Source organism: Cervus elaphus, chromosome 19, assembly GCF_910594005.1.
Source record: "Cervus elaphus chromosome 19, mCerEla1.1, whole genome shotgun sequence".
NCBI classification, from domain to species: Eukaryota; Metazoa; Chordata; class Mammalia; order Artiodactyla; family Cervidae; genus Cervus; species Cervus elaphus.
In genome coordinates, this window is record NC_057833.1 from 72,078,542 (window position 1) to 72,089,745 (window position 11,204).

The 11,204-nt window shown below is 42.4% G+C and overlaps 1 protein-coding gene across 2 annotated transcripts in view; it reads right to left on the bottom strand.

Annotated features, from left to right (window-relative positions):
* The window catches only part of COL6A2 (collagen type VI alpha 2 chain), a 31,040-nt gene extending 20,044 nt beyond the window's left edge, over positions 1–10,996 (bottom strand). For both annotated transcript variants that reach the window (XM_043873794.1, XM_043873796.1), the window contains exon 1: positions 10,841–10,996. The gene's annotated coding sequence lies outside the window, so the exon portion shown is untranslated. The remainder of the gene's footprint in view (positions 1–10,840) is intronic.
* Between the last annotated feature and the right edge of the window lie 208 nt (positions 10,997–11,204).

The following is an 11,204-nucleotide window of genomic DNA, read 5'->3' on the forward strand; positions in this document are numbered from 1 at the left end:
AACAATAGAGAGGTATTGTGGATTTGGTTCCAGACCACCATAATAGAGCAAATATAATAAAGGGAGTTCAGGGATTTTTTTGGTTTTCTAGTGCATAGAAAAGTTATGTTCACACTATAATGTAGTCTATTGTGTGAAATGGTGTATGTCTTAAAAAACAATATACATAGCTTAATTAAAAGTATTTTATTGCTAAAAAATGCTAATCACCACCTGAGCCTTCAGAGAGTTGTATTAGTAACATCAAAGACTGCTGATCACAGATCATCATAACAAGGTAATAACAAAAAGTCTGAAATATTTCAAGAACTCCCCAAATGTGACAGAGACACAAAGTGAGCAAATACAGTTGAAGAAATGGCTCTGATAAACTTGCCTAATGCAGGGTTGCCACAAGCTACTGATTTGTAAAAACCAAAATATCTGCAAGGTGCAATAATGTGAAGTACATTAAAATAAGGTATGTATGTCACTGCTCTATTAAAGCCACCAAACATCCATTTATGATTAAAAAACCAGACAAGGCAAACCTCATAAGAGATTTAGGAGTTGGATTAACACTATAAAGGATATGAATTTCAAATCAAGAAAAGTTATGACAAACCTAAACAATGTATTAAAAAGTAGAGACATCACTTTGCTGACAAAGGTCCATCTAGTCAAAGGTGTGGTTTCTCTAGTAGTCATGTACAGATGTGAGAGTTGGACCATAAAGAAGGCTGAATGCCAAAGAATTGATGCTTTTTTTTTTCAGGGCAGAATTTTAAAAATCATTTATTCATGAATCTGGAATGGATTCCCTCTCCCCCAGCCCCCACAAACACGATAACAAGAGGAAAAGATGGCAAACAGTGGTGTCCGGTCTTATTACACAGTGATGACACAATTCTCAAATCAGTCTACTGATCACAACAAAGAGGACGCTAACATCAATGAACTCAACACGATCACGTTTAAGAAGTTCATCAAAATCGGGTCTTTCTTATGAAAGAGGATTTGGAGTACAACCTCCGACAAGAATAACAGCACAGTTCTCTCTTACAATGTCTATTTCATGGCACTCTGCCTCCACAGAGGAGCTAGCTAGTGAAGTTCAGAGTTCACTTAGGGGGTTGCCTTGCAAGTTTCAACCTTAGCCTCTTAGTTTCCTGGAGGTCAGATTGGCTAATGTCCAGAAGTTGTGTGTGTGTGTGTGTGTGCGTGTGTGCGTGCACACGTGCACATGCACACACACACTCAGTCAGTCCTGTCTGACTTTTTGTGACCCCCATGGACTGTAGCCCACCAGACTCCTTTGTCCATGGGATTTTCCAGGCAAGAATACTGGAGTGGGTTGCCATTTCCTTCTCCAGAATTGATGCTTTTGAACTGTGGTGCTGGAGAAGATTCTTGACAGTCCCTAGGACTGCAAGGAGATCAAGCCAGGCAATCCTAAAGGAAATCAACCCTGAATATTCACTGGAAGGACTGATGCTGAAGCTCCAATACTTTGGCCACCTGATGCAAAGAGATGACTCACTGGAAAAGACCTGATGCTGGGAAAGACTGAAGGCAGGAGGAGAAGCAGGCAACACAGGATGAGATGGTTAAATGGCATCACTGACTCAATGGACATGAGTTTGAGCAAGCTCCAAGAGACAGTAAAGGACAGAGAAGCCTGGTGTGTCACATTCCAGTGGGTCACAAAGAGTCAGACACAAGTTAGCAACTGAACAACAGCAATCAAACTTTACACAAAACTAAAATAGATGTTTTTGTCTGCATGGGTCACAGACTCCTTTAAGAATGTGGACAATTTTACCTGACACAAATACACAGATTACTCATACACAGAAATCATATTCCTTATTACTTCAGTGGACCCATCTATGGAACTGACTCTGGATTTAAAACTCCTGCACCTGAAGAATGACCAGTAGAGTACAAACAATAAAAAAGACAAAGAGTGTGGATCTCACTCTGTCACTCACTGTTGTGTCAGAAGCCAATGCAATAAGATAGTAAAAAGAAACAAGTATAAATCTTGTAAAGGATGAGATGGGAACTCCTTATTAAAGATGGTACTATCTACCGAGAAAACTCAGTAAGATAAACTGAACAAAGTTTAGGGGAGAGAGAAAGGGGTTTCACTGAGGCAGTTATAAGAAAAATACACAAAAATCTACAGGTTTTCTTCTATCAGGAATGACCAATTAGAAAAGGTAATGGAAAAAATACTATTTACACTAGCAAGAAAACCAAAATAAATCCAAGGAATAAACTTAACAAGAACCTAAGGATGTGCATGACTTATGGAAAAAACTCAAAAAATTTCCAAAGAACACAGTTGGAGAGAAAAACCTTGTTTTTAGATGAGAGACACAATACTTAAGAATATCAGTTATTTCTAACAAAATCTATAATTGAATATAATTTTAACTAAAATTTCCAATAAATTTTCTTTTTTGCCATTATTTGTTGACAAAATAAATCCTAGGTTCATCTGAAGAAATAAATAAGAGTAGGTGAAAAAAATAAAAAATGAAGGTTGATAAAATTTATGCTATCAAGTGCAATAATGGAATACAATCACAGTAATGAAGTATTTGTTGTTTTGGTGCAGGAAATGGCCAGAAGACCACACAGCAGTGGCATAAAACCATATGAGAACTGAAAAGATGAGATGGCTATTTTTCAGAGCAGTGAAAGAAGGCTGGGAAAAGGGCTCACAATATGACTATAAGTAATCCTACCTCATGCAGGGCACCCAAATAAAATCCAGGAGGAGCAAATAACTGTGTGTAGAGCATGGACTAAAAAGTCTTTGAAGAAAATAGAAAAGATTAAGTGGCATGAAATATCTATGATTACTCTGCACCAGATGGTACACTGCAGATTTTCTTTTAATCTTCACAACAGCCCTTGGATATTAGTGTTAATATAACCTCCATTTCATAGATGAGGAAACTGAGACCAAGATAGGTAACTTGTCCAAGGTGCTCAGCTAGTAGCTGAGCTCCAAATCCAGGCAGCATGGTTTTGAGTCCACAGTCTTGAAAACTGGGCTCTCACATACCACCTTTATTACAACTAAGCAACATGGGCAGAGTGGAAACACCAAGAGCCAGGCAACCATCTCCCCAATGCATGATCAAGATTTAATATTTTTAAGGTTTAAACATTTTGATGGCCTGTTATTGTGTATTTGTTTACAACTATAATACGTTGTTTCCTGTTGTCTTAAACTTTTTATTAATACATATTGCCCTTCTTTGTCTCTTATAACTCTTTTTGATTTAAAGTTCACTTTACCTGGTGTTGGTTATAGCTACCCCTGCTCTTCTTTGGTTCCTATTTGCATGGAATAGCATTTTCCATCCTTTCATTTTCAAACCTATTTGTGTCTTTGGATCTAAAGTGAATCTTTTGTAGACAGTATTTAGCTGGATGGTGTTTTTTAAAGTCCATTCAGCCAGTATCTGTCTTTTGCTTGGACGGTATAATCCATTTACAATTCAAGTAGCTATTGATAAGGAGAGACTTACTTCTGTAGTTTTGCTATTTGTTTTCTATGTACCTTATAGCTTTTTGTTCCTCATTTTCTGCATTACTATCTTCCTTTCTGTGTAGCTGATTGTTGTAGTAAAACATTTACATCCCTTCCTCATTTCTTTTTATGTTTTTAGGTACTTTATGGTTACCATGGGATTAACTTAACATTATAAAATTATAACAATATAATTGGAATTTATGCCAGTTTAACTTTGTGCTGCCTGCCCAGTCATGTCCGACTCTTTGCGACCCCATAAACTGGTAGCCCCCCAGGTTGCTCCATCCATGGAATTTTCCAGGCAAGAATACTGGAGTGGGTTGCCATTTCCTACTCCAGGGGATCTTCCCCACCTAGGGATAGAACTTGTGTCTCTTGTGTCTCCTGCATCATCAGGCAGAATCTTTACCACTGTGCCACCTGGGAAGCCAGTTTAAGTTCAACAACATACACACACAAAACTGCTCCAAAAACACAAGCAAATATTATTTTTAATGCATTGGTCCCTTAAATTATGTAGAAAACAAAACGTGGAGTTACAAATTAAAGTTACAATAATACAAGCTTCAAGAAGAACAGAGGGGGAGGAATCATGTAGCTGATTTCAGACTATACCACAAAGCTACAGTAATCAAAACAGTATAGTACTGGCACAAAAACAGACACATAGATCAACAGGAAAGAACAGAGATCCCAGTGCACAAACCATGCACTTATGGTCATTAATCTATGACAAAGGAGGCAAGAATATACAATGAAGAAGAGACAGTCTCTTCAATAACTGGTGCTGGGAAAACTGGACAGCTAAATGTAAAAGAGGAAATTAGAACATTCTCTAACACTATATACAAAAATAAACTCAAAATGGATTGAAGATCTAAACGTAAGACTGGATACCATAAAACTCCCAAAGGAAACACAGAACACTCTTTGACATAAATCACAGCAGTATTATTATTATTTTTTTGCTCTGTCTCCAAAAACAAAGGAAATAAAACCAGAATTAAACAAATGAAATCTAATTACACTTAAAAGCTTTTTCACAGCAGAGGAAACCATTGACAAAATGAAAAGACAACCTGCTGAATGAGAAAAGATATTTGCAAATGATATGACCAATAATGGGTTGTGCATGTGTGTTAGTCACTCAGTTGTGTCCAACTCTTTGCGACCCCATGAACTGTAGCCTGCCAGGATCCTCTGTCCATGGGATTTCCCAGGCAAGAATACTGGAGTGGGTTGCCATTTCCTTCTCCAAATAAGGCATTACTATCCAACATATATAAACAGCTCATACAACTCAACATCAAAAACACAAACAACCCAATTAAAAAATGGGCAGGAAAACTGAATAGATATTTTTCCAAAGAGGAAAGGTAGATGGCCAACAGGTACAGGAAAAGATGCTCAATACTGCTAATCATCAGGGAATTGCTAATCAAAATCACAATAAGATATCACCTCACACATGTCAGAATGGTTATCATCAGAGAGAATACAAATAACAACTGTTGATGAGGATGTGAAGAAAAGGAAACCCTCATGCACTTTTGAAGGGAATTGGTGGATTCCACTGTGGAATCAGTTGGTGCATCCACTGTGAAAAACAGTATGGAGGCTTCTCTAAAAAACTAAAGATAGAGCTACCATATGACCCAGCAATCCCAATCCTGGGTATACATTAGATTAGTTACTGTTTTTTTAGAAAATGTATTAGTCTCTCAAATCATGTAGAAAATAAGTGAGTTATATGCCATTGTTATAATAATAGCTTTATAAAATTGCTCATGTATTTACTTTTACTGAGTTCTTTATATCTTCATATGACTTCAAGTTATTGTCTATTGTCCTTTCATTTCACCTGCAGGACTCTCTTGAGCATTTCTTATAGGGCAGATCTAGTAATGAACTCTTTCAGGTTTTGTTTATCTGGGAAATTTTTAAAGTTTGCCCTCAACTTTGGGGGACAGTTTTGCTGGATATAGAATTTTTGGGTGACATATTTTTTTCTTTTAGCATTTTGAATATGTTAACCCACTGCCTCTGGTTTCCAGAGTTTCTGATGAGACATCTTCTGATAATGTTATTGAAGTTCCTTTGGATATCGCGAGCCACTTCTTTCTTGCTGATATAAATTTTTTCTCTTTGTTTTTGTCTTTTGACAGTTTGATTATAATGTGTAACGTGTGAGTCTCTTTAAGTTCACCTTATTTGTCTTAGATGTTTATATTCATGTCATTCATCAAATTTGGGAAGTTTCTTCACATGTTTCATCTGTCCCTTTCTCTCTCTGTTCCTTCTGGGACTCCCAAAACTGTATGCAGGTCCTTTAGGTTCTGTTCACTTTTCTCTAATCTTTTTTTCTTTCTGCTCTTCAGACTCATAATTTCCATTGTCTTATCTTCAACTTCAATGATCCTTTCTTTGCTCAAATTGGCATTTGAAGCCCTCTAATAAAATCATTGTGCTCTTCAGCTCTATTAAATCTTTTTTGATTCTACCAGGTTTTCTATTTATTGATATTTCTATTTTATTAATACATTATTTTTTTTTACTTTCTTCACATCTTCCTTTAGCTCCTTAAGCATCTTTAAGATAGTTGTGTTAAAGTCTTTGTCCAGTAGATCCACCATGAGGTCTTTCTCAGGGATGGTTTTGGTTGGTTTATATTTTTTTCATTGAATGGGCCATATTTTTCTGTTCATTTACTTGCCTTTTGATTTTTGTTAAAAACTGGACATTTGAATCTAATATGGTAACTCTGGAAATCAGATTCTTCTCCTTCTCTAGGGTTTGCTATTTTTTATTGTTTTTGTTTTATTTATGTTGTAGGCTGTCTCTGTGCCAAGGATCAGCCTGAACAGTAAAGGTGCGTGTGTATATGCTAAGTCACTTCAGTTGTGCCCGACTCTTTGTGACCCCATGGACTGTAGCTCGCCAGGCTACTCTGCTCATGGAACTCTCCAGGCAAGAATACTAGAGTGGGTTGCCATTTCCTTCTCCAGGGGATCTTCCTGACTCAGGGGTTGAACCTGTATCTCTTATGTCTCCTGCACTGGCAGGCAGGTTCTTGACCACTTGGGACTTGGGAAGCCCCAAGGAGTAAAGGTAAGGTCTTCTTATATCCTTCCTGAGCCTGTACTTCCCCTAGATATGTGCAGTGCCTGTCTAATTTCCCCTGTATATACAACTGCTTTCCAATGTTATAGTCTTCAATGTCTGACTTCCAAAAGGAGAAAAAGAGAAAAAGAAAAGGGTGGGGGAGGTGCCAGTCTTTTAAATCCCCTGGAAGTCAAGTCAACCAGAGAGGGTAAGGCTTGCAATGATAGGGAAAAGTATAACAATAATGGAAGCCTCTATAGATTTAAAAAGAAAATATCATGAAAAGTATCTTCTCTGATCACAATGGGATGACTTTAGAAGTCAATGACAGAAGGAAAACTAGAAAATTCACAGAATTGTGGGAATTAAACAACGCACTCTTAAACAACCAAAAGATTAAAGAATAATCACAAGGAAAATTAGAAAATACTCACAGACTGATAAAAATGAAAACAAGACATACTAAATACATGAAACACAGTAAAAGCAGGATGAAGGAGAGAATTTACAGCTATAAATGTTTACATAAAACAAGAAAGATCTCAAATCAATAACCTAACTTTACAATTTAAGGAACTAGAAAAAAAAAAAACAAACTAAACATACATCTAGCAGAAGGAGTGAAATAATAAACATTAGAGCAGAGATAAATGAAATGGATAATAGAAAAACAACAGGAAAAAAATCAGTGAAACCAAAAGTTGATTCTTCAAAAAGTTCAACAACACTGACAAACCTTTAGCTAGATGGACTAAGAAAAAAAGAGAGAATATTCAAATCACTAAAATCATAAATGATAATGGGAAATTACTACTTATTCTACAGAAATAAGAAGAATTATAAGAGAGTATTATAATCAGTTGCACATCAACAAATTAGATAACCTAGATGAAATGGACAAATTCCTAGAAACACAAAACCTACAAAGAGAAAATCATGAAGAAAAATCTGAGTATTATTAGTAAGTAGTTTGAATCAGTAACTGAAAATCTGACAAAGAAAAGCCCTGGACCTGATGGCTTTATTGGTGCATCCTATGAAGCATTTAAAGTGGAATTAATATTAATATTTCTCAAACTTTTCCAAAAAAATTGAAGAAGAGGGAATACCTCCAAACTCATTCTATGAAGTCAGCATTACAGATGGCATCATTGACTCATAGAATATGAATTTGAGCAAACTCTGGGAGACAGTGAAGGACAAGGAAGCCCAGTGTGCTGCAGTCCAAGGGGTTACAAAGAGTTGGACACGACTTAGCAACTGAACAATATTACCCCTGATACCAAAACCAGATAGACACTACAAGAAAAGAAAACTACAGCCTAAAACCCTCAACAAAATATTAGGAAACAGAATTCAACAGGATAAAAAAAGGGTTAAACATCATGATCAAGTGGGATTTATTCCCCGAATGCAAAGATGGTTCAACATATGAAAATCAATTAATGTAACACACCACATTAACAGAATGAAGGAAAAACCCACATGATCATCTCAATTGATGCAGAAAAATCTTTTGATCAAATTCAATATCTTTTCATGATTCAAAAACTCAACAAAGTAGGATTAGATGGAAACTATCTCAGCATAATAAAAGTCATTTATGAAAATCCCACAGCAAATATTAAACTCAATTGTGAGAGACTAGAAGTTTTTCTAAGGTCAGAACAAAACAAGATGCCATTTTTACCACTTCTATTCAACATAGTATTGGAAGTCCTAGCCAGAACAATTAGGCAAGGAAGAGAAATAAAAGGTAGAAGTAAAATTATCTCTGTTCATAGGTGATATGATCTTCCATGTACAAAATCCTGAAGAGTCCACAGAAAGAAACTGTTATATAAATGAATTAATCTAAGTAGCAGGATACAAAGTCAACACACAAAAATAATTTGCATTTCTATATACCAACAATGAACAGCACAAAAGGTAAATTAAGAAAACAATTCCATTTACATCAACTGCACTGTTCCTTTGTGATCTGGCCCAACCCCAACGCATGCTCAGGGTAGGGGCTGGCTTCCAGGTCCTGTTCAGTGAGCAGAATCCCATGAGTCCTGCTTCTCTGCAGATGTGCCCCACACCAGCTCTGCACAAATGTTTGAAAGGAGTCACAGGAGGGACCAATCCAGTGGAACATGGGGTGGGGTTTAAAATAAAAGAATCAAACTATTTGCGTTTTTCTTAAAATAATCATGAGAGCCAAGTTTTCCAGGTATCATAAAGCATTCATGGCAGCAAACACAGTCTCCTTCCTCTCTGTACCTGGAGACCCTGTCCTACAGATGAGAAAATGGTGATGGAGAGGAGGGCAGGCTCGGCCTACACCCTCTGCTGAGGCCTGGGAAGACCCCTGGGTCCTGCTCCTTCTCCCAGGCACTGGCCCATTCTAGGGAGCTCGACTGACCTGAGGGACCTCAGGTGGGTCCACTGCACAACAGAGCCACCTGTGCTGGCTGGCGATGCAGAGTCCACTGGGTGTGAATGTGCCCTGCTTGACCAGGTGACCCAGTGGCTGGAGACTGGTCTCCTATATGTTGCCTTGCCTGTGGCTTCCACCTCGGACGGGCCCAACAACTGCCCCCAACCTGCTGCGCTCTTCACAGCCCTACCCCCAGGTCACTTTCATCAGCCCAGGGTGGCAGCTTTGCAGTGGCCAGAGTATTTTAGAGGTCCACTGAGACCCATGTCTGGCCGAATGGACACATCTCTGCCCCTTGTATCTAGCCCCTCCAGTCACCTATGCCCCAGGGGCACAGGTCCTCTCCCCACCCCACCTCCTGCCGCCAAGTGACAGGAGGAGGCAGACCACTTCCCTCCCTCCTGGGAGCCCCAAATACCCATCAGGCCTCCTGGCCCTGGTGAGGCAGACAGAGGCAGGGAGGGAGTAAACCCTGCTGTAAGAGGGCCTCTAGGCTAGAGCTCCTTTACTGGAAACTAAACCCAGGGAAGTCATTGGAAAAGACCCTGATGCTGGGAGGGATCAGGGGCAGAGGAGAAGGGGACGACAGAGGATGAGATGGCTGGATGGCATCACTGACTCGATGGGCATGAGTCTGAGTAAACTCCAGGAGTTGGTGATGGACAAGGAGGCTGGCGTGCTGCGATTCACAGGGTTGCAGAGTCGGACACGACTGAGCAACTGAACTGAACTGAACTGAACCCCATGGAAATTTGTGGACCTTAAGCCTCCTTCTTTTAGAGTGTCTGCAACTGAAGAGCCTTTCCTTGGGGACAGCTGGGTGGCCTAGGGGTGTGGAAGCTGTCAGCTTCCTCCCTAGGTGCAGGGGAGGATGGTTGGGGGCCCTGGGCAGGATGGCAGGCACACAGGGGTGGCATCCTGCTGTTTTTGATCATCCTTACTGGTATCAGCAGGTACTCCCAGCGGCAGACTTCCCCCCACCACCCCATTGGGTGCCGGGCCCTGTCCCAGGCTCTGCTGGGGAGGATCCTGAGGATCTGGGGCGGGTGTGGGGCCGGCCCATCAGGGGAGCCGCCCAGCATAGTCACCACCCCCCCCTCCCCCCACGCTCCCCTCAGTCTCCCTCAGCAGACTCTCAGGTTGGGGGCAGATGCCCAGTGGACACCTCCAGCCTCAGAGGAACGGGGCAGGCTGGGCTCCTGCTGACTCCTGGGTAGGTGGGGTGTGACTGTGACTCCCCTTCCCCTGCTCTCCATCGGAATGTCAGGGACCCCTCCTCCCCTGAGGCCCACTGCAGGGAAGCTGGTCCCTCGGAGCTCATTCTAGGGGCGAGTCTTTCTGGGGAGTAGGGACAACCGCTCCCTCTCAGCTGAGCCGAGGAGGGGGGTCAGCACCCCTGGACACCCCGTGCCCAGTTTCGTCTTGGGCGGGGTGTCATCCCATGGGAGTGAGTTGGGCTCCTCAAACTCTGGAGATGTCCCCAGGCACGAGACACAAGACCGAACCTCCCAGGAACGGCCAGGGGTCTGGCTGCAGATGGGGGACCGGGCACGGATGGCAGGCGTCCGGAGCCCCAGCACGGCGTCCCGAAAGGGAACCCGGCTCTGCCTAGGAGAGACGGGGGCAGCCGGACGGGTCCCCGCGGGAGGCGCCCCAGGAGAGGGCCCGGGAGCCTCAAGCGAGGCCGGCGGTGCAAGTGGGAGCACCGCAGCGGGAGCGGACCCCCGGGCAAGACCCAACTCCCCGCGTCCCCGCGCCGCGAGGCACTGCGCTGTCGGGGGCCTTACCTGACTGCGCTTCGGGCGCCCTCGTCGGACTCGTCCCGAGCGAAGAGGCTCCGGGTCCTGACCGCGCGAGACGGCGCCAAGTGGGCAGAGGGAGGGGCGGCGGGAAGGGCCGCCGCCAGACCCCGCCCCCTCCCCTCCCCGCGCCCCGCCCCCCCGCCCCTCCGCGGCCCGACGGCGGCCACCGGGCGGCGCTGCGGCCACGCGGATGGCGGCAGGGCGGGGCCGGGAGGCGACCCGAGGGGACACGGGTGCGGAAGAGAGGCCCCTCTGCGATCCCTGCTAAGTCAGGACCCCTCCCTGTTCTTGGGATGCTGCTCCGACTGGACACCTGCCCACCTCCCTGCTTGCTGCCCTCTCCCCCATT